The sequence below is a fragment of the Entelurus aequoreus genome, linkage group LG03 (genome assembly GCF_033978785.1).
Source record: "Entelurus aequoreus isolate RoL-2023_Sb linkage group LG03, RoL_Eaeq_v1.1, whole genome shotgun sequence".
In the NCBI taxonomy this organism is placed as follows: domain Eukaryota; kingdom Metazoa; phylum Chordata; class Actinopteri; order Syngnathiformes; family Syngnathidae; genus Entelurus; species Entelurus aequoreus.
The window spans coordinates 93,243,092-93,251,765 of NC_084733.1; positions in this window are offsets into that span (position 1 = coordinate 93,243,092).

The following is an 8,674-nucleotide window of genomic DNA, read 5'->3' on the forward strand; positions in this document are numbered from 1 at the left end:
GTAAGTAAACAAACAAAGACTCCTAATTAGTCTGCAGTAACATATTGTGTCATTTATACACCTATTATTTTGTACACATTATGAGGGACAAACTGTAAAAAATGGATTATTAATCCACTTGTTCATTTACTGTTAATATCTGCTTATTTTCTGTTTTAACATGTTCTATCTACACTTCTGTTCAAATGTAAAAAACACTTATTCTTCTATATATGTATGTATATATGTGTGTGTATGTGTATATATGTATGTATATATGTGTGGGTGTATATAAGTGTGTGTATGTGTATATATGTATGTATATATGTGTGTGGGTGTATATAAGTGTGTGTATGTGTATATATGTATGTATATATGTGTGTGGGTGTATATAAGTGTGTGTACGTGTATATATGTATGTATATATGTGTGAGTGTATATAAGTGTGTGTATGTGTATATATGTATGTATATATGTGTGTGGGTGTATATAAGTGTGTGTATGTGTATATATGTATGTATATATGTGTGTGTATGTGTATATATGTATGTATATATGTGTGTGGGTGTATATAAGTGTGTGTATGTGTATATATGTATGTATATATGTGTGTGTATGTGTATATATGTATGTATATATGTGTGTGGGTGTATATAAGTGTGTGTATGTGTATATATGTATGTATACATGTGTGTGGGTGTATATATGTGTGTGTATGTGTATATATGTATGTATATATGTGTGTGGGTGTATATAAGTGTGTGTATGTGTATATATGTATGTATATATGTGTGTGGGTGTATATAAGTGTGTGTATGTGTATATATGTATGTATATATGTGTGTGGGTGTATATAAGTGTGTGTATGTGTATATATGTATGTATATATGTGTGTGGGTGTATATAAGTGTGTGTATGTGTATATATGTATGTATATATGTGTGTGTATGTGTATATATGTATGTATATATGTGTGTGGGTGTATATAAGTGTGTGTATGTGTATATATGTATGTATATATGTGTGTGTATGTGTATATATGTATGTATATATGTGTGTGGGTGTATATAAGTGTGTGTATGTGTATATATGTATGTATACATGTGTGTGGGTGTATATATGTGTGTGTATGTGTATATATGTATGTATATATGTGTGTGGGTGTATATAAGTGTGTGTACGTGTATATATGTATGTATATATGTGTGGGTGTATATAAGTGTGTGTATGTGTATATATGTATGTATATATGTGTGTGTATGTGTATATATGTATGTATATATGTGTGGGTGTATATAAGTGTGTGTATGTGTATATATGTATGTATATACGTGTGTGTATGTGTATATATGTATGTATATATGTGTGTGGGTGTATATAAGTGTGTGTATGTGTATATATGTATGTATATATGTGTGGGTGTATATAAGTGTGTGTATGTGTATATATGTATGTATATATGTGTGTGTATGTGTATATATGTATGTATATATGTGTGTGGGTGTATATAAGTGTGTGTATGTGTATATATGTATGTATATATGTGTGTGTATGTGTATATATGTATGTATATATGTGTGTGGGTGTATATAAGTGTGTGTATGTGTATATATGTATGTATATATGTGTGTGGGTGTATATAAGTGTGTGTATGTGTATATATGTATGTATATATGTGTGTGGGTGTATATAAGTGTGTGTATGTGTATATATGTATGTATATATGTGTGTGGGTGTATATAAGTGTGTGTATGTGTATATATGTATGTATATATGTGTGTGTATGTGTATATATGTATGTATATATGTATGTGGGTGTATATAAGTGTGTGTATGTTTATATATGTATGTATATATATGTGTGGGTGTATATAAGTGTGTGTATGTTTATATATGTATGTATATATGTGTGTGGGTGTATATAAGTGTGTGTATGTGTATATATGTATGTATATATGTGTGTGTATGTGTATATATGTATGTATATATGTGTGTGGGTGTATATAAGTGTGTGTATGTGTATATATGTATGTATACATGTGTGTGGGTGTATATATGTGTGTGTATGTGTATATATGTATGTATATATGTGTGTGGGTGTATATAAGTGTGTGTACGTGTATATATGTATGTATATATGTGTGGGTGTATATAAGTGTGTGTATGTGTATATATGTATGTATATATGTGTGTGTATGTGTATATATGTATGTATATATGTGTGTGGGTGTATATAAGTGTGTGTATGTGTATATATGTATGTATATATGTGTGTGTATGTGTATATATGTATGTATATATGTGTGTGGGTGTATATAAGTGTGTGTATGTGTATATATGTATGTATATATGTGTGTGTATGTGTATATATGTATGTATATATGTGTGTGGGTGTATATAAGTGTGTGTATGTGTATATATGTATGTATATATGTGTGTGGGTGTATATAAGTGTGTGTATGTGTATATATGTATGTATATATGTGTGTGGGTGTATATAAGTGTGTGTATGTGTATATATGTATGTATATATGTGTGTGTATGTGTATATATGTATGTATATATGTATGTGGGTGTATATAAGTGTGTGTATGTTTATATATGTATGTATATATATGTGTGGGTGTATATAAGTGTGTGTATGTTTATATATGTATGTATATATGTGTGTGGGTGTATATAAGTGTGTGTATGTGTATATATGTATGTATATATGTGTGTGTATGTGTATATATGTATGTATATATGTGTGTGGGTGTATATAAGTGTGTGTATGTGTATATATGTATGTATACATGTGTGTGGGTGTATATATGTGTGTGTATGTGTATATATGTATGTATATATGTGTGTGGGTGTATATAAGTGTGTGTACGTGTATATATGTATGTATATATGTGTGGGTGTATATAAGTGTGTGTATGTGTATATATGTATGTATATATGTGTGTGTATGTGTATATATGTATGTATATATGTGTGTGGGTGTATATAAGTGTGTGTATGTGTATATATGTATGTATATATGTGTGTGTATGTGTATATATGTATGTATATATGTGTGTGGGTGTATATAAGTGTGTGTATGTGTATATATGTATGTATATATGTGTGTGGGTGTATATAAGTGTGTGTATGTGTATATATGTATGTATATATGTGTGTGTATGTGTATATATGTATGTATATATGTGTGTGGGTGTATATAAGTGTGTGTATGTGTATATATGTATGTATACATGTGTGTGGGTGTATATATGTGTGTGTATGTGTATATATGTATGTATATATGTGTGTGGGTGTATATAAGTGTGTGTATGTGTATATATGTATGTATATATGTGTGTGTATGTGTATATATGTATGTATATATGTGTGTGGGTGTATATAAGTGTGTGTACGTGTATATATGTATGTATATATGTATGTGGGTGTATATAAGTGTGTGTATGTTTATATATGTATGTATATATATGTGTGGGTGTATATAAGTGTGTGTATGTTTATATATGTATGTATATATGTGTGTGGGTGTATATAAGTGTGTATGTGTATATATGTATGTATACATGTGTGTGGGTGTATATATGTGTGTGTATGTGTATATATGTATGTATATATGTGTGTGGGTGTATATAAGTGTGTGTATGTTTATATATGTATGTATGTAAGTGTGGGAGTATATAAGTGTGTGTATGTGTATATATGTATGTATGTATATATTTATGGGTGTATATAAGTGTGTGTATGTTTATATATGTATGTATATATGTGTGTGGGTGTATATAAGTGTGTGTATGTGTATATATGTATGTATATATGTGTGGGTGTATATAAGTGTGTGTATGTATATATATGTATGTATATATGTGTGTGAGTGTATATAAGTGTGTGTATGTTTATATATGTATGTATATATGTGTGTGGGTGTATATAAGTGTGTGTATGTGTATATATGTATGTATATAAGTGTGGGAGTATATAAGTGTGTGTATGTGTATATATGTATGTATATATGTGTGTGGGTGTATATAAGTGTGTATGTGTATATATGTATGTATATATGTGTGTGGGTGTATATAAGTGTGTATGTGTATATATGTATGTATATATGTGTGTGGGTGTATATAAGTGTGTGTATGTGTATATATGTATGTATATATGTGTGTGGGTGTATATAAGTGTGTGTATGTGTATATATGTATGTATATATGTGTGGGTGTATATAAGTGTGTGTATGTGTATATATGTATGTACTGTATATATGTGTGGGAGTATATAAGTGTGTGTATGTGTATATATGTATGTATATATATATAAGTGTGTGTATGTGTATATATGTATGTATATATATATATAAGTGTGTGTATATATGTATGTATATAAGTGTGTGTATGGGGAAGTACAGGAAAAAATGACTTTCATGGCTTGTATTGCAATTTTAATTCATCTTGCTGAAACAAAACAAGTTTAGCATGTAAGAAACGACATGAGCACACAATGTGGATGTTAAAGAACATGGTGGGAACCCCTTTTTTTCCAAACGTGCCACACCTTCAACCTTAATCCCAGCTCACACCTTTTACTTTCCATATTTATTTCCATAAAGAGAGGCGAGGACAGAGGAGTTGTGGACAAACTAATCAGCGGTTAAATGACATCACCCCTCACCCAAGTCTGCCCGTTGTTGTGGCACACATGTTTGCTGCTGGGGAGCAACAGTACTGAGGTCACTCATGCGCCGTCACGCTTCTTACTGGCGGCCATCTTGTCCACGCCAACAAGGCACCAACCACACCTTTTTACTTGGAGATCTCTTGACACTGAAAGGAGAAAGAAGGCGACTTCATGGAGCGTGATTGTTGTATCCTTTGGTGAGCTGCAAAGTGTGTGTGTGTGTGTGTGCGTGTGTGTGTGTGTGTGTGTGTGTGTGTGTGTATTTCTACCCTTCTTGAGACATGAAGAAGGAAAAGTAGCTTCCATATGAGGAGGTGTGAACAAGTGATGACATAAATCATGGTCCTAAAAACATTGCATCTAATAGAGAGGCAAATACTAGAGTCCGTGAACATTGCTCCAAAGTCAGGATTTTTTGTTGATTTAAAGTGCATGCAAAAGTAAACATTGACAGGTGCAAAGGCAGCAATATATGATCAAACAAGCTAAAGAAGGACTTCACTATTCATCCCCCCAAAAAACCTATCAAAATTAGGGTGGTCCCGTAAAGGTAGGCATTTTTCAGAGGTCTCAAGAAGGTAACAAATACAAGAATATGTGTGTGTGCGTGTGTGTGTGTGTGCGTGTGTGTGTGTGTGTGTGTGTGTGTGTTCTTGTATTTCTACCATTTTTGAGACATCTAGAAGGAAAAGTATCTTCCATATGAGGAGGTGTGAACAAGTTAGGACATAAATCATGGTCCCGATACGGAAAACTATTGCATCTAATAGAGAGGCAAATACTAGAGTCTGTGAACATTGCTCCAAAGTCAGGATTTTTTGTTGATTTAAAGTGCATGCAAAAGTAAACATTGACAGGTGCAAAGGCAGCAATATATGATCAAACAAGATAAAGAAGGACTTCACTATTCATCCCCGGAAAAAAACTATCAAAATTAGGGTGGTCCTGAAAAGGTAGGCTATTTTCCGAGGTCTCAAGAAGGTAACAAATACAAGAATATGTGTGTGTGTGTGGGGGTTCTTATATTTCTACCATTTTTGAGACATCAAAAAGGAAAAGTAGCTTCCATATGAGGAGGTGTGAACAAGTTAGGGCTGAAATCATGGTCCTAATACGGAAAACCATTGCCTCTAATAGAGAGGCAAATACTAGAGTCTGTGAACATTGCTCCAAAGTCAGGATTTTTTGTTGATTTAATGTGCATGCAAAAGTAAACATTGACAGGTGCAAAGGCAGCAATATATGATCAAACAAGATAAAGAAGGACTTCACTATTCATCCCCGGAAAAAACCTATAAAAATTAGGGTGGTCCTGAAAAGGTAGGCTATTTTCAGTGGTCTCAAGAAGGTATAAAATACAAGAATATGTGTGTGTGTGTGTGCCTAAAGTGCAATTAAAGCAGGCCCAGGTGCAGGTAGTCACTTGCTTGACAGAAATAGGATGTCAGGATGAAATGAAACTTGAGTAGCGTATAAAAGATGCTTGCTTTAAAAACTGGAAACTTCACTGCATCTTTTTCAACGTCAAGTGTTTTTGTACGGATTCCAGGAAGTGACATCACACAAACTAAATAAAAAAAATTTATGGGCCTGTGGCACTTTCTTAATATACAATTGAACGGGGGGGAAAAAACCCCTGAATGGAACCAGAGTTGCTGCCTCCCCTCCAGTGGGGGCGCCACTGAGCAGGTAGCAGCTAAACATGTACACGTGGGCCAGAATACACACACCTGGCAAGGCTTGCTGGGTTTTCAGGTATGCTAAAGCCCACAAATAATAAATAGGAATAAAAACTGGATGACATTTTAGGCACGTTTAGAATTCAAATGTGGCAAAATCTCTGGATTTAGAGCAGGGTCACTTTCATTGAGGGCCACATTGCAGTTATGGCCGCCTTCAAACTACCAATGATGCACTATATTGACAAAAGTATTTGGACACCTGCCTTGACTCACATATGAAGTTGAAGTGCCATCCCATTCCTAACCCATAGGGTTCAATGTTGCAGCTATTACAGCTTCAACTCTTCTGGGAAGGCTGTCCACAAGGTTGCAGAGTGTCTTTATAGGAATTTCCCACCAAAAGCGCATTGGTGAGGTCACACACTGAAGGCCTGGCTCTCAGTCTCCGTTCTAATAGGTGTTCTTTCGGGTCCAGGTCAGGACTCTGTGCAGGCCAGTCAAGTTCATCCACACCAGACTCTGTCATCCATGTCTTTATGGACCTTGCTGTATCAGTCATGTTGGAAGAGGAAGGGGCTCCGCTCCAAACTGTTCCCACAAGGTTGGGAGCATGGAATTGTCCAAAATGTTTTTATGGTATCCTGGAACAGTGGTCGCAAACCACCGGTTGGTACCAGGCCGCACAAGAAATAAAATTAAAAAAAAATATATATATATATATTTAAAAAAAAAAAAATTAAATCAACATAAAAAACCCAATATATACATTATATATCAATATAGATCAATACAGTCTGCAGGGATACAGTCCGTAAGCCCAACTCCTGAAAAACCAACCCCACACCATAATTCCTCCTCCACCAAATTTCACAATGCAGTCCAAAATGTAGCGTTCTCCTGGCAACCTCCAAACCCAGACTGGTCCATCAGGTTGCCAGATGGAAAAGTGGGATTCATCAGTCCAGAGAAGGCGTCTCCACTGCTCTAGAGTCCAGTGGTGATGTCCTTTACACCAGTGGTCCCCAACCTTTTTGTAGCTGCGGACCGGTCAACGCTTGAAAAACATTTTTTTTTTTTTTTTTTTTTTTTTATATAAAGAAATACAATAATGTGTGCTTACGGACTGTATCGCTGCAGACTGTATTGATCTATATTGATATATAATGTATATATTGTGTTTTTTATGTTGATTTCATTTAAAAAAAAAAAAAAATTTTTTTTTTTTTTTTTTTTAATTCTTGTGCGGCCCGGTACCGGTCCGCGGACCGGTACCGGGCCGCACAAGAATTAAAAAAAAATAAAAAATTTTTTTTGATCTTTATATTGATCTATATTGATATATAATGTATATATTGTGTTTTTTATGTTGATTTCATTTTAAAAAAAAAAAAAAAATTTTTTTTTTTTTTTTTTTAATTCTTGTGCGGCCCGGTACTAATCGGTCCACGGACCGGTACCGGGCCGCACAAGAATTTAAAAAAAAACAACTTTTTTTTTGATCTTTATATTGATCTATATTGATATAAAATGTATATATTGTGTTTTTTATGTTGATTTCATTTTTTAAAAAAAAAATTTTTTTTTTTTTTTTTTTTAAAATTCTTGTGCGGCCCGGTACTAATCGGTCCACGGACCGGTACCGGGCCGCACAAGAATTTAAAAAAAAATAAAAAATTATTATTATTATTTTTTTTTAAATGAAATCAACATAAAAAACACAATATATACATTATATATCAATATAGATCAATACAGTCTGCAGCGATACAGTCCGTAAGCACACATTATTGTATTTCTTTATGTAAAAATAAAAAAATAAAAAAAATAATTTTTATTATTTTTTTTTTAAATTCTTGTGCGGCCTGGTACCAATCGGTCCGCGGACCGGTACTGGGCCGCACAAGAATTAAAAAAAAAAAAAAAAAATTATTATTTTTAAAAAAATGAAATCAACATAAAAAACACAATATATACATTATATATCAATATAGATCAATACAGTCTGCAGCGATACAGTCCGTAAGCACACATTGTTGTATTTCTTTATGTAAAAAAAAAAAAATAAATAAAATTTTTTATTTTATTTTATTTTTTTTTAATTCTTGTGCGGCCCGGTACCAATCGGTCCGCGGACCGGTACCGGGCCGCGGCCCGGTGGTTGGGGACCGCTGCTTTACACCACTGTATCCCACGCTTTGCATTGGACTTGGTGATGTATGGCTTAGACACAGCCGCCTGGCCATAGAAAGCCATTCCAGGAAGCTCTCTGCGTACTGTACGTGGGCTAATTGGAAGGTGACATGAACTGTGGAGCTCTGTAGCAAGTGACTGTGCAG